Source organism: Mustela nigripes, chromosome 14, assembly GCF_022355385.1.
Source record: "Mustela nigripes isolate SB6536 chromosome 14, MUSNIG.SB6536, whole genome shotgun sequence".
Classification (NCBI taxonomy): Eukaryota; Metazoa; Chordata; class Mammalia; order Carnivora; family Mustelidae; genus Mustela; species Mustela nigripes.
Window position 1 is genome coordinate 69,537,063 of NC_081570.1, and position 25,828 is coordinate 69,562,890.

Here is a 25,828-nt window from a genome sequence, read left to right on the forward strand (position 1 = left end):
TTGACTTTGAAAGTAAGACAAATAGGTTAAATATAAAAGGATGGGAAACAATCTGGAGTAGCTATATTAATATTAGACAGTATCATTATTAAGTAATGATAAGCAGATTAATACACCAAGAAGAGATAATAATCCTGAACATATATCAACCTATAACAATTCTTCAGAATATATGAAGCAAAAACTGATAGAATTGAAAGCAAACATAAAGAGATCTACACTTACAGCTGGAGACCTCAACACTCCTCTCTTGGGAATTGATATATTAAGAAAACAAAAAATTATTAAAAATAAAAAAGTCCATTATCAACCAATTGACCTAATTGACATTTACAAAACACACTACAGAGTATACATTACTTTCGTGCACAAAAATATATCAAGAGTATATCAAGAGTATATCAAAGGCCACAAAACAACTATTAACAAATTTTTTTTAAAAGATTTTATTTATTTATCTGACAGAGAGAGAGACAGTGAGAGAGGGAACTTAAGCAGGGGGAGTTGGAGAGGGAGAAGCAGGGCCCCGGCTGAGCAGGGAGCCCAATGCAGGGCTCAATCCCAGGACCCTCGGACCATGACTCAAGCTGAAGGTAGTTGCTTAATAACTGAGCCACCCAGGTGTCCCTAAATCTTAAAAAATTAAAATTATGTACATATTAAGATGTCAAATTTCCCACAACCAATCTACAAATTCAATAGAATTATAGTAAAAACCCAGCATGTATTCCTCAGAAACTGGAAACCAATATTAAATTTATGTGAAAGACAAAAGAAACAATATGGTTTCAAACTAGAAGAACAAAGTAGAAAGATTCATATTATCTAATATAATAATTTTTTATAAAGCTACAGTAACCAAGACAGTGTGGTATTGGAAAGGATATACCTATAGATAAATAGAATAGGGAATACAGAAATACACTCAATCATATGAAGTCAATTGATGTGCAAAAAAAAAGTGCAGACATAGTTCAACAAAGACACTGAAATTTTTGGATATCCATATGCATAAATAAACTTCAATCAATAACTCACTCCTTATCTAGTATAATAAATAACTCAAAATGGATTGTGCACCTAACTCTAAAACCTCCAATTATGAAACATCTAGAAGAAAAATAGGACAATGTTTATGCAACCTTGAGTTAAACAAAGATTTTTGTTTGACCGCACAAAACCCCACAATTCTTTATAAAGAAAAAAAATTGATAAAATGACCTCCTTAAAAGTAGTAACCTCTATTCTTGAAAAAGACAAACCACAGACTGGGAAAAAAATATTGGCAATTTTTTTTTTTTATTAAGAGACTCGTATTCATATTATATTAAGTACTCTAAAATCGCAGTAAAGAAACAGCCCAATCTAAAAAATGGACAAATGACTTTAACAAATACTTTAAAGAAGCACACAGATGGCAAATTAACATGAAAAATGTTCAATACCACTAGGAATTGGGGAAATGCAAACTATAACAAAATGGAATATTACTGCATACATTCTAGAGTGACTTAAAATAAAACAAAAAACTAATAAATAAATCTGAAGCACCAAGTGTTGAGAGTGTGGAGCTTTGGAAACTCTCATTCATTTCTGGTGACAATAAAAACGTTTCAGACACTTTGGGGGAAAAGTGTGACATTTGTTATAAATATATCATATGACCCAGAAATTTCACTTGTAGCTATTTATTTAAGTGAAATTAAAATAAATGTGTTCAAACACAAACCTGTACTGTTTTATAGCAGTTTAGTATTATTGCCAATAACTGGAAACAAATTAAAATTTCCTCAGTTAGGATAATAAATGAATTACCCTAAACTGGGATAGACTCATATAAAGGAATACTATTTAGCAACAAAAAAGAATTTGTCATTGGACCTCAAATGGCTTATGCTAAATGAAAATAGCCAGATTCAAAACACTACCCACTACATGATTCCATTTAATGACATTCTGGAAAAAGCACAGTGGAGTTGGAAGGAACGGTTACCACAGAAGGGGGAATATGTGTGTATGTGTGTATGTGGGAACTGTTCCATATTTCGATATAGTGCTCTTTACACACCTTCATGCATTTGTCAAAAATGCAGAATGGTGTGACTTATTTTTTCTCTTTGCAAATTATATTCTAACAAAAAATGAAAATTCAAGTTATTACCTAAGAGACAACTCGGGAATTTATTCTATTTCTACCTTCTTTCTTCATTGCCCTCCCTATTTGTATACAAGTTGTTTTTCTGTTGAATTATTATCAGTTATCAATTATCAGTTATTATCCAAATTTGTTTTAATACTAGTTCTTCATTTAAGTATATTCGATTTTCACTATTCATTTGCTATATAGTACTTCCAGTTATAGAATTTCTTGCTTGGTTAAAATGTGAACCTCAGTCATTTTCTCAAGAACAGGTTACAGAAACAGTATAACCTAATGTCTGTCATACTAAAAACTGTAGCACTGTACTATTTCTGAAGGCTCTCACAGATGACTGATATATTTGGTTGTATGTGTTGCCTCTATTTTCTGCCATTTTTCTTACAGTATCTTTGTATCAGTTTTTGCCATTTACCATTTGTCTTTCACTAATTCTAACTGAATGATTTGGAGTTCATTCTTGTAAAAGAAAGCAGGATAGCCTTTCAGCTACCTTCTTTAGCAGGTAGAAGAGAACCCAGAGGTAGAAGAGAACCCAGAGGTTCTCTTCTCTGCAATCCGGAGAGAGACAGCTATCACAAATACGGCTCTACTGTATGACTCCTGATGCCTCTTTCTTCAATCCAAACCAATTCCAGGAAGGTTTTTGTTACAAACTCTGCTCACACTAGCTTCTTCACTTTTTATTTCAAGCAAGGAACATGGCTAGAAGTTCAGAGGAGTCCTTAACCTTGAAGGGAAGCAGAGTTTTACCAGAACATTCTGAAATCTGCCACCACCATTTTCTTTTGCTATTTTCTAAGCTTCTTTATTTTTAATATTCCCACATGCATTTTGGTCCTTTAGTTGCTTTTAGGAACCCTATGTGCTTTTAGAAGTCAGTAGGTTGTTTATTTCCTAGGTTCTCTGGAAATGAATGTTACATATTTACACTGTTGTTTGTGTATAAAGGAGGAATGATGCTGGTTTAGAATCACACTAGTCATGCAGTTTTAGTCTAGTGAAGTTGATGAATGTTTTCAGATGTGGAAGGCCAAACCGCTAAGATGCTTTGGTTCAACTGTACCATTATTAACAGTCCCATACCCCTCAAAACATCATCCACTGTGTTCTTCAAATCTCATCACAAGAAAAAATATGAATATTAAACAACTCTTTGATTGCTTTTAGTTGAAGCAAAACTAAAATAATTGAAGGGAGGAAATTTCTTGTTGAGATCTTCCATTATACTGTCTTGGAGGAAAACATTCTCTCTTCTCCTTTTCTTTCTGCCATTGTTTTCTTCTTTCAACCAGAAATTAGATTTGCAGAAATATTTTTCTTACCTCCAATTTCTTGGATTATCAATATCCTCTTTTTCTTGTCTATGGATTATTAATTTATTGCTGGTTTTCCCTTTTCTAGGTTAGAATGCTTAAAGCAGTTCTAGCAGGAAAATACTTACCTTTCTCTCAACCTTCTGGTTTCCTTTGAGGATTTGGTACAACATTGAAATGTGATTGGCAATATCTATTCTCAGGGACCTGCCTCTCTTCTGAAACAAACAATGGGTTGGGCAGTCCTCTGAAGTGTACAGGCACCGCTCCAGGCTATTATTTGGAATAATCTGCTCTGGCGCAGGAACACTCATGCAAGGTGTTGAATGTCTTAAAATATGCGGTGCTACATGAGTGCCTATAGCACCTCAGGGTAAAAACTGAGCCCAGTATAAGAATGAATGATGGAGCCTTTGTGTTTTTCTCAATGTTCAGGCAGGTGTGTTGGTATTTACACATGCCTATGTGATATAGCCTTCAGACGGAGATAAAACTCTTTGATGATTATACATTTCTACTGTACAAAGAATTCATCACCTTGCTAAGACAGTTTGCTTCTAATTGTTACATTGTTTCTTCCCTTCTCACATTATTTTGTTTTATGGGAGAGGTGATTTTTACAAAGCTACATTTGCTTTACATTTAATTTTGCAAATATGCAACCCAACCAAAGGAAATTGCAGCATGCTATCAAGTTTAAAGTGAAAATACACATTAATGTCTAAAGAAGAAAACCGACAAGATTCACTTTGGAGGAGAATCCAATGTCAATGCATTCTTGGGCTGAGTAATTTTTATAACTAGCTTTTATTATTGGATTGAAGGAGTTTGCAAGATTTTCTGATGAAAAATATGACTAATGTGGGAAGTTGTGGGGAATAGGTGCATGAAGTGGAGAAAGAAGTAAATATGTATGCAAGAAAGAGGTAAGATAATCAGACTCAAATGAAACATGGAAAGAAACAAGAAAGTCCTTATTCCATACTTCCATACTTCCAGCAAACGTGACATATCAGAGCAGACATAAATTCAGCAACACTGATTGCACATTTAGAACATAAAAGAGTGAAATTGATGGTGTGTATCAGAAAGAAAGAAAGGGGGGAAGGAAGGAAGGGAGGAGAAAGAATAAAAGAAAGATATTTTTCCATCCTTGAGGAAATGCCAAACTAATGAAGGAGAATTACAGAAATAACCAAACATACTATAAAGTGGGAACAATGTTTTTAAGGAACAAAAATGCAAGGATGTTTTATTTGTGCTCATTAGTATCACAGAATGCTTCTAGATTGTGAGATTTGACTGGAATATTGAAAAGAAATGACCTGCCTACATTTTAATTCCTACTTTTAGCTATTTCTCCCCAAACACTTTCCACTCCAGCTCTTCTGGACACTCTCTCTTACCCCAGAGTTTATTTTAGACAAGGTAGGTCATCCATTTATTGAAATATTACTTCTCTACTCTTTTACCGTACACCAGTCTTTCTGAGGATGATTTAGTTAATACATATTTAAAATAGTATTTATATTCAGAACAGTATTTGGCATAGAGGAAGAACTGAATGTTTGCTATTATTACTAATACTATTAAAATCAGTGTTAAATTTATTTCAGTATCATAGTTATATTTACTCTCAATAGATACATGTATCCAAATTCCTAAGAAGACGTAGAGGAGGGAGCAATCCCAGGGGCAGGTGGGTCGATAGATAGGAAGCAAATTTTAAAAAGAAACTTATAAAGCAAGTATAAATAAGAAAATCATAGTAATTAAAGTCTGTAGGTTAGATTCCCTATAACAGGCTTTAAAGATATAGTTATATCACACCACTGTGCTATGATTGATATTTATTTTAGAAATTCAAATTTCTAAAATAAATATCCTTCTGGTCCAGGAGGCCAGACTGTGGATAGTCCAATTGAGAAATGCTTTCTTCCCAATGATAAAAATAAAAACAGTTTCACAATAAAGAATATTAATTTCAATTACCTGGGAACTTGTCCTTATGTGATTTTCTTCATTCCCCCAAAAAAGAAAATATATTGCTATCTTTATTACCTAGCTTATCACTTAATGTAAAGCTAGAACAGTTGTAGTTCAAATACAAAGAAGTTTCAATTGAAGAGACTGAATTAAAAAATCCTTGATCTGCTATTTATATTTTTCAAGCTTTGAAGTATACATATGTCATGAGAAGAAATTAATGTGAAATGTTGATAACACAGATTTGAAATATTAAATATAATAGTGAAATAATAGCAAATGATTTTTCATAATTTCTTAGTGCATAGGGATGAACAGGTTTCCACACAACTTACTTTACCTCAGTAAATATGAAATGTAAAAAAGTATGTCATACCAAAAAGTAGCTGATGCTTGATTACAGTACTTAACAAATTTTGTTTTATTTTATTTATCTTTGTTTGAGTGATTCAGCTCATTTATAGAACTTTGGGAAGGAGATAAAGTTGTGTTTGAAATGCAAAGGTATAATTTTTTTAAAGGAAAAGCACTAAATTATCACATTGCCCTGCCTGTAGTTTGGCCAGCCAAAGTATGCAATAACTTATTTTCACAAACATTTAAAATTAACACAATATTTGTTTACTTCATGAGCAAATGTTTAAGTCCTTAGGAGTAGCAGATCTGTGCTAGGCGCTGACGGTTCAGGATTGATAGAACACTATCTACTTTTAGTACACTTAAAATGCAGTGACACTGGAAACTATGCCATAATGAAATCAGGATGGAAGTGGTTGCAGACAAAGACAGATAGACACCAGGAAAGAGAGAGACAGGGGTTTAGGAATACAGAAGAAGGAACTGTTAATGCAGCCTCATAGGACCATTCAAATTCCACTTAGAGTTGAAACTTACACAAGTTCTTTGGTAAGATTTTGTCAAATGAGATATAGAAGTGTAATTCGGGCACAGAAAACCACAGGAGAAAAACATGGAGGCAATCAAAGGGTTTCCTCTTGGTGTTAAACATTCCATGGATTTTTGTGTGCTCCAATATAATTCCTAGGAAAATAAACAATCCAGTGTGACTAAAATATGTACTGGCTGGGGTAGAGAGAAGGAAGAGATTTAAGAGTAGATTTTAAGGACCTTGGATGACTTTATGAGTCTGTGGCAGACAGACTCTAAGACTGCCTTCTGGTACTCAGGCTCTTGTGAAATCCCTTTCCCTTGAGTGTAAACAGGGCCTAGTACTTGCATCTAACCAATAGGATTGGCAAAGGTGATGGGGTGTATAAAATTATGTTACATAAGGGCGCCTGGGTGGCTCAGTGGGTTAAGCCACTGCCTTTGGCTCAGGTCATGATCTCAGAGTCCTGGGGTCGAGACCCACATCGGGCTCTCTGCTCAGCAGGGAGCCTGCTTCCTCCTCTCTCTCTCTCTCTGCCTGCCTCTCTGACTACTTGTGATCTTTCTCTGTCAAATAAATAAATTCTTTAAAAAAAATTATGTTACATAAGATTGTAATGTCCAACTTTTTGGAAGATTCCCTTGCTGGCTTTGAGGAAGCAAAGGGTCATATTGAGAACTGGGGCAGCCCCTAGCCAGCAATCAACCAGGAACTGAAAATGATGTCTGGGTAACAGCCTGCAGGAACTGAACGATACCAATAGCTAGGTGAGCCTGGAAATAGGCCTTTCCCCCTTCAAGGTTCAAATCTTAAGGTAGCAGCCCCAGCTTGCAGACTTATGAGACAACACTGAATCAAGGACACAGCTAAGCCATCTCAGCAACGGTTACATAATAAATGTGTGCTGTTTTAAGGTAATAATTTTGTGGCAACATTGTCATGCAACAATGGATAACTGATACAGTGAAGAATTCAGAGCTTGTCTTAAAAGTAATGGCAAGCCAACCTTTAAGGGTTTAAGTGACTTGACATTCCTATTTTAGAACAGAAAATCTAGAAAGCAGTGAGAATGAAGAAGATGGGGAAAACCAATGGGTAAAACAAAGAGATTACTGCAACGGTCTGAGTGAGAGGTTAAGAAGTTATTATACACATATATTTAATTAATAGGCTTATTTTTTGAGTGGTTTTAAGTTTACAGTAAAATTGAATAGAAAGTACAGAGATTTCCCATAAATGTTCTACCTATACACATACATGCCATCCCCATAATCACCATCCTCAACCAGAGTAATACATTTCTTATAATTAAGGACCCACATAATCATAATCACTCAGAATCCATGGTTATCCTTAGGGCTCCCTCTCAGGGTTAAACATTCCACGGATTTGGGCAAATGTATAATGACATGTGTCTGTCATTACAATTTTGAGGAGTGACAGAATATGCCATCCAAACTATGCCAGTTGGCCTGGGGATTATTTTAAGTTAAAGACACTTGAAAAACAGCAGATGTAAAAAAGACATTCTAATCTCTCTTTTCTTCTTGAAAATAAGAGATACAAATTCCCGTGAGAAAGACAGCCTCTCTGTGCTAGGAGAAAATAAACCATCTTCAATGGGGCAATCAAAGCCAAAAGAATTCTGTAAAAACAAACCTTGTTAAAACAGGCCTTATCTCCCTTAGCTTCCCATATAGTTGAGTTACTATTCCATAATTGCCTCTCTTTGTGCAGCCCAATAATAAAGGCATGTAGTTTTGCCACTTCTTTAAGTCTTCATCATCTTACCAGGACTCCCATGCCATGTACATTTGCATAAATCCATATGTTTTTCTCACGTTAACCTGTTTTATGTTAGTTTAAATCTCGGGCCGGGAAGAAAAAACCCAAAGAGGGCAAAGGTGAAGTTCTGTCTCCCCTACTATATCTATCCTATATTGTACAAAGTACTTTTACTGCCCTAAAAAATCCTCTGTGCTCCATCTATTCATCCCTCCCTCCCCTCTAACTCTTGGCAACCACTGATGTTTTGGCTGGCCTCATAGTTTTTGCCTTTTGCAGAGTGTCATATAGTTAGTGGACATTTCTTTGAAAGATTAAAAATATATTTTTTTCATTCTCTAAATTTTCCCAGATTGTGCTCTCCACCTCAACTCTGCTCACACCGGTGACATGAAATCTACATGACTGGTCTCACCAGCCAGACCACCAGTACCATATATATATATATATATATATTTTTTTTTTTTTTTTCCGGACCTGAACTCTCATCTGTAGTCCCTTTCCTCATTTTAATATCTCGGAGCCCTTTCCCTTCCAAGGATCTCGGCACTTGAGAAAATGACAACCAGTACAATAAGTAATGGAACCCTCCTCCTGTTAATGTGGAAGAAACAGCAACAATGTCTCCAACACAACTGGGAAGAGCAACAGAAAACAGTGTTTCCAATGGGACATGCCTAAGGTCACACAGAAACTGTTTCTGAGAAGCTCTCTCACTGGTAACAGCCCCAGCCAGTTTAGCTCGTCTCACTTTCTGAACAGATAACTGGGGTGCCCAACTATGGAACAGCCCATCCTCTTGACGGAAGCTTCAGAGCTGGTTCCATTTCCCAAATCCCTCATTAAATCATTTAGCAAAATTCTTTTTTAAAAAATTTTTTATTTTTTTAAAATAAACATAGAATGTATTATTAACCCCAGGGGTACAGGTCTGTGAATCGCCAGTATTCAGCAAAATTCTAAACCCTCCTGAAAGCCCTCGCTGCTCCACTCCTTTCAAGGAGTTTCCCTCCACCGTGTTTTCTCTTGCTGCTGCAAGTTATGTGACCTTCCTTCTGTGGTCCGGTGGGTCCCTTGTGGTCTCTCTTGGGGTTGGTGGACGCCAGCACCTCTGTGAAGCAGGGGCAGGCCCCGGAGGGCGAGGGGCGGATGCTCTAAAGAGACCTGTGCTGAGCCTGCGCTTGAGCTCCTCCCTTGCGCCGCAGCCCTGGTTGCCCTTGCTGCCTCTTCCCTTGTTCCTTTCTGATCAGTTCCTTTCCCGCTCTTGGGGGTCAGCTGGAGTTCGCCTTTCCCGTCCCAAGGACAGGTTTTCCTGGTAGGCTCCTGCAGCAGCACCTTTGAGGGGCTCGTGACTCCGTTTCTCCTCTTGTCCTCTGTTTCTCCTTCTCCGCACGCAGCCCAGGGGCGGAGGAGTCTGTCGCGCATCGCAAGGTCAAGGAAGCCTTGCAGTTTCTCCAGATGGCCGCCTCTGACCGGGAAGCCGGATTGTTCAGTCCCTGTCTTTGGACCGCACTTTGTGATTTCTGTCAGGAACGCGCTTGTCTTTGCAATGAGTCCGGACCCTTTGTGACATCGTAATTAGCGGTGAAATTTGTACATGTGGGAAATCGGATTTGCCAGATTCCCTGTCAGCCGTTCTGAGATCACTGGTCGTGGCAAAGTAAGGGATATGACTGAGTATATCTTACTAGGCCCTAAACATTTTAGGATGGCTAAGAAGTATTTTGAATATTCCGTTAGAATGCTCATCTGCCCAGCACACGGTAAACTTCTCCAGTTTTTAAGACCTAACGCTTTGCTTAAACCAAATCGATTCAATTTTCACAGCTTTTTGTGTAATCCAAAACACTATCTTATAAAAGTATAGCAGTGGATTTTGTATTAAAGTTAGTTTTACATTCACCTGTCTCCCTCTGTAGACTGTGTCTTGCCAGGAGGAACTAGCCTTGCTCATCTCTGGATAACTAGCCCTTAGTACAGAGGTCAACACAAATGGGTTCTTGTTAGGCTGAACTTTTCAAAAGCACTTAAGATAGAATATGCAACTTCCTAGTAAGTGTGTTACTTATACTAGGCAATTAAAATAGTATGTCAGATTATACCTTCATAGAGACTGAGACTTTCTAATTGGCTAAATCACTAAGGGGGGGCAGCTGGCTATGGTTTGACTGGTTATAAAATGCCTTTAAAGATGTGTCTACTTCCACACAAAAGATAGTTCCTCGCAAAAGAAATTTAATTCTGTCTAGCAGATGCACACATCCTAAACGATTGGTCTGAGAAATGGGCAACAGTGTTAAGTTCCTTTCACTATACCTCTGAGCTCTTTAATAACATCAATCGTTTTAAGGAGTTGATCCTCCTAACTACCTCAGAACTCAAATGTGCGTTATCAATAAGTATTTGCTAAAGGAATGAAAGATACTGAATGATGGCTTTCCCCCACCTTCACCTATTAATATCTATATTTGGTGTACCCCAGAGCAATAAATTATAAGACTGGTAAATTATTTTATTAGCATAATATAATGTTTGCCATGCTGTCGTATCATAATATAATATATTTTGGACAGACACTGTTGATTCTTGATGTATGTTAATTCATTTATTTCTTAGCAGTCCTGGACGTGGGCACTGCTCTCATCCTCATTTAAAGATGAGGAGAATAAGGCACAGAAAGATTGAATGACTTTTCCCAGGTCATATGGTTGGTAAGTTTGATAGTTTGGCTCCAGCATGCACATATATTAATTTTACCCTATTTCCACTCTTCCTATGCTATATATCAGATGTCTTTGAAATAATATAAAGATGTCCTCAGTGGTGAGATTTTCAGAGAAGACCTTTCCTTAAATAAAGGAGGAAAGAAGTTGTACTGAGTATTCTGGATGATTTGGAACATTTTTAGGAAACAACCCATGTCTTACCTCAATGACAACTGTGATTGCACCTATTTTAGCTTACTTATAAACAACTGTAATTTTCCCCCCTCATTATAAAGTCCTCAACTGTATAAACTGAGGATTTTTCTCAGTCTTTGCAGGAAATCTGGATGAATAAAGCTATAGACTCTTTCAAATAAGATACTTACCTTACGTAGGAGCAATTTAAACTGTCCTTTGGAAGGTTTATAGCAATTTAAATGAAGTGCTCTCTCGTATTATCCATGGAATCACTTCCTTTATACATTAGTGGACTTAATTTAGGGTTGTCATGACATTTATTGAAAAAAATAAAATCGAACCTATCTTTAGTTGTGAAAACTACATCAGTAAGAAACCAAAGCCACTGCCAAAAAAATAACAACCTTCTACTAAACCACTCCTTCAAAGAGTATCTGCATCTTTGTTTTTTCATGATATTGTAAGTTTTGTAACTTTTGGGAGGAATTTAGTAGTCAACCACTTTACATAGCATCAGTATGCTAGGACATCAAAGGGAAAATGGATAAATATCAGGCTTTATTTCCAACCGGAAAATTATTGTGCACAACTATTCATAGTTCAAACATTTTCAAAAGCAATATTTAATATTTAAAGAAAAATTCTAGTCAAGGTACTGCAGGTTTTCTCATGCATTATTTACCATTAGGAAACATGAAGAACTAGAGTATAAAAAATATGAAAATGGGAAAAGACTCCCTACCTCAAAAAAGGTTTTGTTTTGATAATGTCCTGGTAGATGATAAGATGCTGAAATACATAGACAAATGTATCAAAATAAGTCTTCATTATAATCTAAACAAATGAAGTTTCATGTAAGTTTCATGCCTCCGCATAGTTAAGATATAGTCTTGGCACTTAAACTCATTATTGAGGTCAGAATCTAACATATGAAATCTAGCCTTGCATTGTGAAGTGGCAAATTACGGCAATTTCCTCAGGTAATTCAAAGCAGTGGGACCCACTCTCTCTTTTGTTTTTCAGGAAAGTACTAAACAGCAAATAAATTCTGTGTTTCTTATGGGGTCAGTGATAGAACTGCAAATGAAGCCAAGGCTCAGAATAAGTTCTAGAAGGAACATTGTTTCTATATTACTCGCAATGATTATAAAAACCAATTTTTATTTGAAACACTTTTGCATTGTAGGTTTGCAAAATGATGTTTTCTAAACCCAACTGGCAATAGTCTTAAAATGGAGTCAAAAGCTATACAAACAATTGCATATAGTGTGAAGATAGGTAATTTATGTTCCTAAGCATCTCATTTATATAACTTACCCATCATATTCCAGATCCATCACTTCTGTTTTGCTTGAGATTATAACATTTTTAACTTGTCATTTTTGCTTCCTGCATTTTCAATAACACATCATTAACTCTGGAATTTAATGTGAAATCCGTCTTTGTTCTTCCTTCCCGACTCATAAAGACTATATGAGAGATACACAGTAAACCTGGGCCATTTTCTCTCTTTGTCTCTCTCTATCTCTCCTTCTGTTTCTCAAAAGAAATACTTAAAGCTGCCGTTTCGGGAATCAGCATCAAACACCTCCTCTCCCCTCCCCTGTCAGGGGCTTACATGATAGGATATCCTCTGAAAATATGCTGTGAATGTTTTATGAGTGTGCTGTTACTTAACCAGGAAGTCTGGAAGAAGGAGAATGACCTAACCTGCCACATTTTCTTTATGAGAACATCTTCCTTGTGATCTATGGCTTCATGAAGTAGGCATAGAGTTTCAAAGTTGCCCTTGAATCCCAGGTCAAGAAATGCCACCAACACATATTCTTTCCTGTCACACATTTCAATGAACTTGTAGTTTCCCAAGCCAATGTCGTTACTTTGAATTTGATTTGTGAGCATTCCACAAAAAGGTATATATGGCCATATAAGATAAACAGAAGAGACTTTGATTTCCATTCTTATATTTGAATTCCTGAGTGGATGCCTCACATGGCCCATGTTGATCTGTATCTTCTTCTTTTATTCCTCCCTCTCTCCCTCTTTCCCTTCCTTCCTTCTTTCCCTCCTCGTTTTCATTATTTCTTTCAGATGATAAAGACAAGAAGAAAAATGACTAGAGAAGCTAGTTAGAAATGATCCTGAAACTTTGATAGAGGACAAAAACAAAAACAAATGCTCCTCCTCCAAACACCCATTTTTCTCTTAAGAACCTCTGGGGAACTAGTTAAAATGGTTGCTAGGCAGCCTGTTCTTCATCTCATGATGGGTTAGAACTATATTCATGTTTACTGAGATACTCTGGCAAAATTCTAAAATGACTAGCCTTTTATTTTATAGCTCCAATTTAATTAATAGCTAACATTTTAGGCATATTTATAGTAATTGAATATATGGAAATATATTCTATGAGTTAGATATGCTTCTAGAGTTCCATCACTTTTTTAGCAAGTTGTTTTTTATTTTTTTAATCTCCATATTTTACTGTCTTGGAGTTTTCTTGGAAATTGTATACACCAATCTACTCACGAAATATCTGGTCTATTTTATCATTCTACAAAAAGAGCTATATTTTCCACCACTTCCCTTGAGAGACTTTACCTGAATCTATTAGCAATGAGATTGTCAAAGAAATTTTATTAAGAACTAGAAAGATAGATAGATGGTATATTATGCATTCATGCACACACATACACATACATAATTGTGAATACACATGCTAATTTTCATAAAAAGTCATGCACATGTATGACTTCTATTTCTGGTTTTAACTGCATTAACTATGATAAAAGTATCTTTTCTTTATAGTCTATAGATCTCTATATATTTTTATCTTTTTTCATTTTGGGGAGATCTAAAGTACTTTAAAGATTTCTTTGTTTATCTCTATGTTGTGTTATTTATTTTTATTGCTTTTCTCTTGAATATTTATTTCAGATATTCACATAAGTAAAATAGCCCACATATAGTCTCCATAAGAAATGGGGAACCAAGGGAGTGACAGGTTGTTATCTAAGTCATGCTGCTGAAGGAATATCATATTTCTGGCCCAGGTTCGTCTACATCCTTGCCATTGGTCTCCTTTTTCTTCGTGACTCATTGTGAATTCATCTGTAACACTCTGTCATCTATTAGTCTTTCAGTTCTTACTATGTTCCAAAGCTAGTACATAAGTTGAATTCCATATTCCCAGACCAGGGTTTCTTAACCTATAGTGAATGCACTATAGGTTAGTGCCCATCTATATCTGCCCCAACTTTTTATTTCATGGTCCTTTTTTCAGTTTTGCTTTGTTTTATTTATTTATTTATTTGATTTTATTTTCTGAGAATATCGACTGTGTGTTCCACCAGGTTTTTAAGGAGACTCTAAGAATACTAAGAAAGTTTATCCAAGATAGCAATTAAGATCTTTGTAATAACCCTACGTGATTGTAGACACTCCTTCACTTTCTCTGATGTTTATTTCATTTTTATTTTATTGTACTGTACTGTATTGCACTGTATTTTATTTTATTTTTATATTTTTTGGTTTTCCCAAGGAGTTTATTTAGTCAGACCTGGGGACAGGAAGGCTCTACATCTAAAGGAAGGTGTTGGGTCTCTTGGTGGTGAAGTGTCCCTTGTGCTGGCAACACAGGACCCAGCAGGGCAGCAGGAACTTGATCTTGGAATTGAGACTGCTTAACTGCCAGAAGGCAGCACTTTCTGGCTGCAGTCTCCTCCACCTTCATGATTTGGATCTGGTGTGCCCGGGTTTGTGTTCTGGGCACACATCTGCAGTGGTTAGGTCCTGTTACTCCCGGTACGTGTTTTGGGTGCTCCTTCAGGGTCATAGAGCAGTCAGATGCCAAAGTTCTTCACTACAAGGGGGATTTTTTTGAACAACTGTCCAAAGTAGACAATTTCCCCTGAAGACTTCCTCAGATCTAAAAGTGAAAAGCATGATTAGGTACAAGGATTGCATGTGATCCGGGGTGGACTGTGGCACTTGGGCTTACGACAGGCAGTACCCTCCCATTTTGTACTCTGACAGTGTCCCTGAGGCCTTCGTGGCACCCTCTCTGCTCTTGCTACCACCCAAGAAAGGTAGTTTTTTGTCATTTTAGTTGAACTTACTTCATCTCTCCATTAATGCTGATAGGTCAGATCTTGAAAATTCTGAATCCCTAGATACCAAAGTACTTAATAAAAGGGGTAGCCAGTGGGTGTGGATGGTCTTCTCAGCAGCCTTAACAAACTGTGTGACATTGGATGAGTCATTTAATCTTGATGTTCCTCAGCTACTTTGTCTTGAAATGGTAATGCTAGTAGTTACTTTACTTCCTTTGTAGGATTACTATGAGGATAAAGTCGAATAAGTAAAAAGCTAAAACATGTATATGCAATTCATATATCTATATCTACATAGATATAGATATAGATATGGATGTATATGAAACATCCGAACCCTGAGTGTAAATAAGGCAAGTATTTGCTTTCCACTACAGTGGTCCATCAACAAATCTGTTGGCCAACATTCTGATATTGAATATTCACATACAATATAGTAGTTCCATTTAATCTGAGGGAAGAGTATTTAAGCCTTCCCAACACAGGACTTCCCCTTCTGCTCTTTAAGTATTTTCCTAGGTGTATGGAAAGCTATATGTTAGGGTAGTGAAAAAGGTAATCAGATGAATTTAAGCTTTTATCTCTATCTTACCATTTACTAGATCTGGGTCCTTGGGAAGTTAGTCCTTTATGAATGTCAGTGTTCTTTATACCTTTGAAGAAATCAACTATAGATTTATTTTCCTAACATCAGTTTTGTGCTTGTATAAGTCTTTTGATTTTTTCCCCCCACTACCTACTTTTTAAAGTCTAATTATAGTGTTGTCTTGAATTTACTGGTGTTTTATCACTTCCTCTAGGATCATCTGTGAATGCTATAAAAATGTTATTAGCCTATTCCTATAGCAGAGAGAAATTCTTGAGGATCTGCCGAAACTTCTGAAGATAAATTTTTTTTTCTTAGCTCTGTTTATTAATACCTCAATTTTTAAACTACCCTTCTTGAAGTAAAGCAAAAATACCCTGTAAAGACTATATCTAAGCTCAAAGTGAAGAAAAGCTAGATCATCACAATTTTGGCCCTTTTTTCCTGTTTTCTTGTTTAACAAACAATTATTCTTTGGGTAACTTGAATCCATTTAAACACAAAAATTTAATTTTAGATTAATTTGTTTCTAATATCTTTTTAAGTGATCCTGAAACATATATTTTTCTAGAATTTTCAAGGAATATCATCATGTAAATGACTTCAGTTTCTCTTGTAAAATATATCTATGAAACAAATAAGAAATGACTTTGGCTAAGTTATCCTGAGAGTAAAGGTAAAATACAAAGATTTGTTAAATTTAAAAGTAAAGGAATTAAGAGGATAGCTAGCAGATATGTCTTTGTTCCTTCCTTCCCTTCTTTCCTTTCTTCCTGTATTATTTAACTATAATGTTAATAACATCTGCAATTTACTTGCAGTGGATTCAGGATAAAGAGAGAGGAAAATATGCAAAAATGGAAAATGTTAACAATTAGTGGAAATTCACATTTATTGTACTACTCTCACTTTTTCCATAGGTTTGACATTTTTGAAGATATAAATTAAAAATGTGTATATATATTTAGCTCCTAAAATATATCGGGTACTTTCCTAGATACTGGGATAATTCAGTATTGGACCAAAAAACAAAGTCCTTGCCCCCTGGAGCTTATGATATTATGCAAGTAACAACCATTAAGCCAGTAGTTACACATTTTTTTTAATGATTTGTATTAACATATGATGTATTATTTGCCCCAGGGGTACAGGTCTGTGAATCATCAGACTTACACATTTCACAGCACTCACCATATGACATACCCTCCCCAATGTCCATAACCCAACCACCCTCTCCCTACCTCCCCATTTCCTGGCAACCCTCAGTTTGTTTTCTGAGATTAAGAGTCTCTTATGATTTGTCTCCCTCCCGATCCTATCTTGCTTCATTTTTTTTTCCTTCCCTACCGCCAAACCTGCTACTCTGCCTTTCAAATTCCTCATATCAGGGAGATCATATGACCATTGTCTTTCTCTAATTGACTTATTTCACTCAGCATCATACCCTCTAGTTCCATCCACATCAGTGCAAATGGCAAGATTTCATTTCTTTTGATGGCTGCATAGTATTCCTGTATATATGTATGTATGTGTGTGTGTGTATGTATATACATATATCTATATATATATCACATCTTCTTTACCCATTCATCTAGTTACACAATTCTTAAAATCAGTGTTGGTAAGTAAGATGAGTGAACCTGATGTTTATGTAGGATGCGTCTGACTCCTTGCATCTACTGGTCCAGCCTAGCATTGGAAACCTGGACTGGGTGATTGTTTAGCTTCAGAGCCTTCATATAGGACCAAGTCACTGGTCTCAAATCAAGAAAATTAAATGCTATATCTGGGCTTTTATCTCATGTTCTTCCCAACCTTTTAGTCCCCGCTTCACCTTGCAATCCATGGGATCTATAGCCTACTTCTTTTTATATATATATAATATATATATTATATATATAATTATATATTATATTATTTATATTATATATTTATATTTTCATATTTCTGAATGAAATATAATATATTTGAATGAAATATATGAAATATACATTTTCATAATATTTATATTATATATAATTATATATTATATTATATATTATATATTATATATAAAATTTATATATAAATTATTTATATATATATATATAAAAATAATTTCAAACACTACTCATGATATAAGGATAAGATGTAGGGAAACGATCTCTTGAACTCTGAACTCTGCCAAGTTTTAGATTCTGAGCAGAAACTTTTCTTGGAGTCATACAATTAATAGACTACGAATGGATGCATTGCATATAGTTTCAGGGACATTCCTCTGACAGGAAGCTGCTTGCTTTCAACTTCCTTTTCCCAAAGACTGGATTGGGGGTGGTGGTTAAGAGCCAGCTTTCACTATTCCAACAACCATGTGCATGACCTTGTAGAGTAGTCACCTCTCAGGCCTGGATCATGCCCCTAGTCCTGTCCTATTACTTAAGAAGAAAATAAAATTAACTCTGGTTTGAACTGCCCTGATTTTAGGTTTCTTTTCTTTCCTTTTATTTATTTACTTTTTAAGGTTGCTTTTTTTGGAGTCAGTTTGGCCTGTACTCTAACTAATGCACACCCTAACTAAAAATCCAGGAGTCATAATTGAGTTTTCCTTCTTTGTGCCTCATTTTTTCTTTCCTCCTAATCCTCCTTGACCCTTGTTCTAACTATTGAAGTAGTCACAAGTAGACTTGGCCTCTGAACCTTCCAACTCCCTCATCTCTTCCTTATTCTTCCTTTATCTTTCTGAAGCCCAAGCTGCATATTTGTATTACTTGTACTCCTCAAGGATATTAGGTCCTTTCCCTGTTTGTGTTTTTAAGTGCTGCATGTTTTGGCTTTACCTCCTATGTCATGCCCAGGTGGTTCTGAGAGAGGACAACCTCTCCCAACTTCTTCACTTACTGAAAGTCTCATAATTTCTGAAATTCTAATAAGGCTGGCTTTACTTTCACCTATTATGTGAAAATCTTTTCTCAGTTCCTCAGATTCAACTCATAGTTCTTGTACTATTTATACAAAACTTTGCTTTTACCTCTTTCAGAGTGTTTTATTCAGCCAAATATTATAATTTCTTTAATATATACCTATCTCTACCACTGGAATATAAACTCCATGAGAATATGCACTGTATTTTATTTTTCTGTATCATTTTCATTGCTATCACCCACAGAAACTTGCATATTTCTCCATACATCAGACGTAACAAAAAATATTTATTGAGTTTACTGACTTAAGGAAGGTTAAACTCCCCAATTCCTTCCTGAATTAGAATGATCCTTGCTGGAAGCCAAGAGACTCACAGAGAAAGCTTATAAGAGAAAGGAAATCAGAGAGAGGGGAGGATTTTATACCCTTCCTCAAACTGGGTGTTTTAGTTTATTTACTTTAAGCAAGACATGATTTCCATTTTCTAAAGGGAAAAATCCTGACTATATTATAAGAAAACGATAAGACTTTCTGGACATGAAAGAATTCTTACAAATAACTTTTGGATGAGTTAAGTGTAAAAGAATCAGAAACATACAAATTAAATTTCCCTTGAGAGACATAAGGCTTAAAAATAAAGAAGAAACATCTTTGAAATAATAAAGAGCTCAAAACTTTGAGAAAAGATTTTAGAAAATAAAATACTAAAGTTTAATAATATGGTAAAATTGAACTATAATGGCCCATTTTTCAGTATTTTTACTCCCTACTAACTTCCCCCAAATATGGACGTTTTCTAAATGACAGTCTCTTTTAGAATCATGGTTGGACTTAAGGGTCTCAATTATCTATCCTCTTACTTTATCAAAAAATGGTAAGGAGAACTTTTATTTAATAAGGCCTTACAATGCAATAAGTGTATTTCCAAAAATATCTCAATTTATCTGAACAACCATCCACATTTTCCAGATGTCACTGTTTTTCTTGAGTCTCCAGTCCACGCTCTTGACTGTATCATATGCTGCTCTAGCATGACCTGCGAATCTTGCAACTTCTTCTAACTTCACAGATTATTATGGGGTAAAGTAATTTGTTATCTACCCTGAAAGTCTCACCATAACTTTGGGAAAAAGAAATAATACCGGCCTCATTTCTGAATTTGCTTATAACATTAATTTCAAATATATTTTGATAAATTGTGATTAGTTGGCCAGTGTGTGATATTAATAGTAACAACCAGGTAGAGAGCATACTTTCTCATGTCAGGTGTTTTGCTAGGTATTTTAAACACCTAGCCTAATTCTCCCAACAGCCACATAGAAAAGTTAATGTTATTCCCAGTCCACAAACAGAGAAATGAAAACTCTGAATGAGTAAGTGAAAAGCTCCTAGGAACACAACTAGTAGAGGTAGGGGTTTAATCCATATCTGTCTAATTCAACACCTTATACTCTTTACTACAATTATTTTATTTTTAAAGATTTTGGTTATTTATTTGACAAACAGATCACAAGTAGGCAGAGAGGCAGAGAGAGAGGAGGAATCAGGCTCCCCGCTGAGCAGAGATTCCCAACTCAGGGCTCGATCCCAGGACCCTGAGATCATGACCTGAGCCAAAGGCAGAGGCCTTAACCCACTGAGCCACCCAGGTGCCCCATTTTTATATTGTTTTTGCTTTGAAAGCTTTAAGCCATTAATAATAAAAATAGTACCATGATCATGAGCTTTATGCATATCAAATTGGAATAGTATACAAAATTAAATTATCAAGAGCAATTATTTTCTCTTGGGAAAATTTGTTCATGCAGGTCTGTAATTTTGTAAGATTAAAACCACATCAAACTATAGCTCAAAAATTCTTATAGGTTTATATATTAGCACTGCAATAAAATGAGCAGGAAAGCTACCCATCTATTGCTTTGTTTTACTTCTTATCCTGACAAATGGAAGCCTTATCTACAGACAGGAACTCTCTGGTGATATTTAGCTACTTTATCTTGGTTAATCCATGCGATGGAGTGAGATTTGTTAAGTAAGCAATAACACACGACACGATGCACATTGCACTGTAATGAAGCCATGCTTGAGCTTTTTGGTGATGCATTAACATCTTACTCTGTTAGATGCTGTCATTCTTTAAAAAGTACTCTGGTATTAGCCATTCATGTCTTCATACCCTCCACCACTGAAAATAAAGAGAATGGGATGTAGGGTGAGAACATGGTTTTTTATTCCCACTTTCTATCAACTTTTAATAGTTTGACTTGGCAATATAGTTGGGTCAAAAATCAAAATAGTACAAAAAGATGGCCAGGGAAAGGCTTCACTCTCTCCTACCTTTCCCACCGTGATCCTTATCGCCAGAACAGGTAATCATTCCTGCTAGCTTCTTCAGTTTATCGTTTAGAGATCTTCTACGCCCATGCAAACAAATGCAAACATATATTCTCATTTTCTCTTTCTTCACTGTGTGGCCGCATACTATCCACACGGTCCTGCCCTTCGCTTTTTCACATGATTTCACGCCTTGGAGATCTTTACAAATATTCTGGCTGTTTCATAGTATTGCGTTATTTAGAGTCAGTTTGTACTTATTTAACCAAAAGTTTCTATATGAGCTAGGAAAACATCTGGGTAAGGAGAAAGCATATACAAACGAATATAATACCTCCCAAACGTGCTTGCCTCTGTCTTCTATCCCGTTTGTGTTAGGGGCCATTAGGCCCTAGCCCCCATTAGTGGCCAGGTGTCCTGTGATTAAATCTGGCTAAAAATATAGGATCAGAAGGGACACGTGTCATCTCCAGAGGCAGTGAAAAACTCACCTGTGATCTTGATTCCCTCTGCCAGTATGCAGTGAACAAGAAACTGCTTGTCCCTGACATGACAGCTACGAAGATGTGGGCTTTGACCACTTCACATGCTTGAGCCAATTGGGCTGCAGACTCTCTACCAACCTGCAGTGGGCATGTGTTGTTTCGTTATGATTTGGGGCTTATTTTGATATCCTATGGAATCATGCATCTCAGACTGGAGGAAACTTTGATAATGTTTAATGGCCAAGTCCTTAGGATGTGCAGGTTTTGTTTTTGGTTTTGGTTTTTTTTTTCCTGGAGAGTCATTAGTAACCATTAGGTTCCTAAAAGCAGTCCAGAGCCTGGAATAATTTTAACATTATTCATCTGGCTACACCTCTCATTTGTGGACAATAACAATGAGTGCCAAAGAGACAGGGTTATTGCTTGCGAGGCTCTGGCTAGATTGTAGATGTCCTTTCTCTCCGTTCTGCCCACGCTTCATCATGGCCCACTCCTGGAGAGTTCAGTGGCAGTCTAGAATAGGCCAACGGCATTAAACACACAGCCCCGGATAGAGCTAGCTTCATCAACATATATATCCTGTTAGTAGTGATGCGCGGCCACACAGCCATGCTGTCTTATGTACTTGACTACATACAACTGGTTCATAGTCTTCTTCATTTCATCTCTTCAAATTCTCAAGCCAAAAATTAAGGAGGTAGTCCTGATCTGTCACTTTAGCCAAACCACCAAACCACCAAAAATTAATTTCATTAGTCTTTCCTTCAGAATATATATTCTGAATCTATATGTGTAATTTTTAAATATACCCAAACTGTTTAGCACCAGGCTCATCACTGCTGTCACAATGCATGGGCCTCCCTTAGGTGATGCTGACAGCTTCTTCTCTCCCCACTTCCATTCATAACACCCTCTGAAATTTTGTGAGGAAAGCTAAATTTCCTTTTTGAAAAGTAAATCTGAATGTCTTAATGGCTTCTTACTACATTGAGGAAACAAAAAAATATTTTTAAGCATAGCCTATCTAGGGGAGGAAACCTTTTCGTTCTTCCAGTTTAGGTTCTTTAGCTGGTCTAGTAATTTAATTGACATAAGACAGGCGAACAGAACAAAAACAAACTTAATTTCATACATATGGAAGCTTACAAAAATATGAGACCTAAAGAAGTGACCGAAGTATGCCTTTTAGATAAAGGAATAATAAATTTTTGAAGAATTGACAAGACAAAGAAGTTGGGCTTAGGTTAGCAAGTTAATGAAGAAGTAACAAGGTTTGTTTACACAGCCTTCTCAGCCCTGAACTCCCTAGTCTGGGGATAAGGATGCATTCTACCCTCCAGGTGGAAATTTATTTCCTGCTTTCAGAGAGAGAGGAGAGTCCCAGTGTTCTTGCACAGGCCATTTCTTAAGCAACTTTAATTCAAAATAATCAACAAGTCAAGGTGGCATATTTGGGGCAACCTTCCCTGAACCCCATCATTATACGGCTCTTCCCAATGGACCCCCAGCTGTGTGACTGGTTTCATCAGTGGAAGATGCTTCACAGACACTTGCAGGGATAAATATTCCTTATTCTGGTATCTCCTCAAAGGTCATCACCAGGAGGGTCCTGCCCTGACCACTCCTTGCCTCTACCACTCTCTATGCATTCATTTTATAGACATTAACATTTGATTTAAAAAAATGCTTATTTATTTATGGTCTGTCTGTCTTCATCTACATTGTAGGCACCATGAGGTTGGGGAATCTCATCTTTTTTTTTTTTTTCTTTCTTTCTTTCTTTTTTTTTTTGCTCAAACTTGGGTCACAGTACCTAGAACACCAGTTGGCATCCATTAGTACTTAATATTAATTGAATCAGTCAATCAGTGTTCATTCTCCAACTCTTATCTGAGCTGTTGCTTTGGTAAGAATTCTCTTCCTTTTTCTTCTGTCATCTGAGCACTGCCCATCTTTCAGGGATACACTTCTATGATTCAGCCACCTCTTGCCTCTCCTTTTCTATTTCTTTTTCTGACCCTTACAACAGTGGCAGCTACGAAACAGGCCTTTTGATCTTGACAGGAGAGAGAGTGTCATGTGAGAAAACATTCTGCCCTGGGATTTTAAAGACTCACCTCATATCTGCTTTGGATTCTAGTACTATTGGGGTATGATCTTGGATAAGTCATTTAACATCTCTGAATCTCAGTTTTATAATCTGTGAAATGAAAACTATAAAAAAGGATTCCAATGATGATAGGCTCCCTCGGAGCTGCCTCCCCACTGTGCTGAGTCTGTATTCATTTAATACACACAGATTAAAGGACATGGTTCATGTTTATGGATACCTGAAAACACAGTGTTAATGTAAAAGATCACCATCATCATTGTCATCATCATCGTCATCGTCATCATTATTTGTTGTGTGAAGCTCTAGTTCACCTCCCTGATTGAATTTTCTGGGTGTTTCCTATCAGCAATAGTAACAGTGTCAATAAGGAAACCCAGGAATGAGCCCTTCAAGCTTTATGGCATTTGTTCCAAGAATATTATAAGGATATTATGAGGCCTCTTATGAAGTTAAAAACATTATTGCTTGTTTTATAACTATGTTTTATGTAAAGTAGGAATTTTCTTTTTATACCATAGAAAATATGGTGTCTTTTAGCAAGAATGGAATTACAAGGGCACCAAAATTTTATGTCTTTCATCAAATTTTCACCAATTGGTGTTAGCAGATAACTTCCCTAGTTGTAGAAACCTTGTTTTCCTTCCTTTAATTAATTGGCTACTGACTACAATGAAATGAGCTGCTTTTGCACACACACACACACACACACAGACTCTTTTTCACTTGAGCCAATTCTGTAATAACCCTCAGCAGCATCATATCAATGTCTGTTATCTAAGTGTGTGTATCATGCTTATACAGCAGACTGCCAAAGAACCTCTTCAAATGCATCTTGCACAACTAAGCAGTGAAAACTTGCTCATGCACTCCAAATCAGACTGTGTAAGAGCAGTAAATTGTTTCCTTGGTGGTTTTGACAACATCGCCTCTGAACATAATTGAATGTCATTCGTTTATATGTTTGCAAATAAGGTCCCAGTGACATTGCACCTGGGAATGTGTACACTTGGTCGTCTGTTTATGACAGAGGAGCCAGACATATGGCCTGTGGCCTCGGTTTGGCCCCAGAGCTGTTGCCAAGTCCTCCTACCAGTTTGCAGCCAGTCTGCCCCGTCACTGTGAATCAGCTCTGTCAGAAGCAGTGCTTCCATCAATAAATGAGCAGAAATGCAGCTTCCCCAACTGCCAACTCACGGGGCCTCCCGGCTCTGAGATGGCAAGAGTCCTTGATATGTGCAAGAGAATGTCACATGTTATGCAAATGAAAGAAGAATGATGAGGGAAGGAGAAAGAGAAATGCAATGACAACTAAACAGACAGATCTAGAAAAAGAGAAAAAAAAAAAAAAGAAAAGATCCAACTGCATGAAAGTCCCGAAGTGTGAATTTTAATACCTATTCTACTCTAAAGCATTCCTGGGATAGTGGGCAAATCTCTTTTACCCCACGGATCTCAATTTCCTCTTCTGTAAAGTAAGAGAGTTGGACTAGTTTTTCAACTTTTTTTTTTTTATCATGAAATATTTTAATTTTGTCAGATTTCAAATTGTAAAAGATTTTGTTGTAAGTAAACTGTATTTATTAATTTTTCCCAACTATTGTTAAGTGAATTTAGAATCAGACTCATTGGGTTGGTATAGTTTCAGGAAAAAAAAAAGTGCATAGTGACTCTCTATACATAGAAATCCTTGGATTACGGAAAATCCCTTAGACCTATAAACGTTCCATGGATTGTTGCTCTTCTTGAGAACATATCTTTTTAGGTTTTTCTTTCAATAGATATTCAGTAAACACTGTGCTAGGCACTGGCAATGTTAGTACTGAATAACAAAAACCTTTCCTTTTTTTGTTTGTTTGTTTTTAAGGTTTTACTTTTTTTCATCAGAGAGAGAGAGAGTGTGTGTGCACAAGCAAGGGGAGTGGCAGGCAGAGGGAGAAGCAGAGCCCCCTTGAGCAAGGAGCGTGATGCAGGAGTGAATCCCAGGATCCTGGGATCATGACGTGAGCTGAAGGCAGATCTTTAACCAACTGCCACCCAGATGTTCCACAAAAACTGTTCTTTTTTTTTTTTTTTTAAGGTTTTATTTATTTATTTGACAGAGAGAGAGAGAGATCACAAGTAGGCAGAGAGAGAAGGGAAACAGGCTCCCTGCTGAGCAAAGAGCCCAATACGGGAATTGATCCCAGGACCCTGGGACCATGATCTGAGCTGAAGGCAGAGGCTTAACCCACTGAGACACTCAGCCACCCCCACAAAAACT

The 25,828-nt window shown here is 36.5% G+C and overlaps 1 pseudogene; it reads right to left on the minus strand.

Annotated features, from left to right (window-relative positions):
- Nucleotides 1–14,619: 14,619 nt before the first annotated feature.
- Nucleotides 14,620–23,843, minus strand: LOC132002076 (large ribosomal subunit protein eL20-like; annotated as a pseudogene).
- Between the last annotated feature and the right edge of the window lie 1,985 nt (nt 23,844–25,828).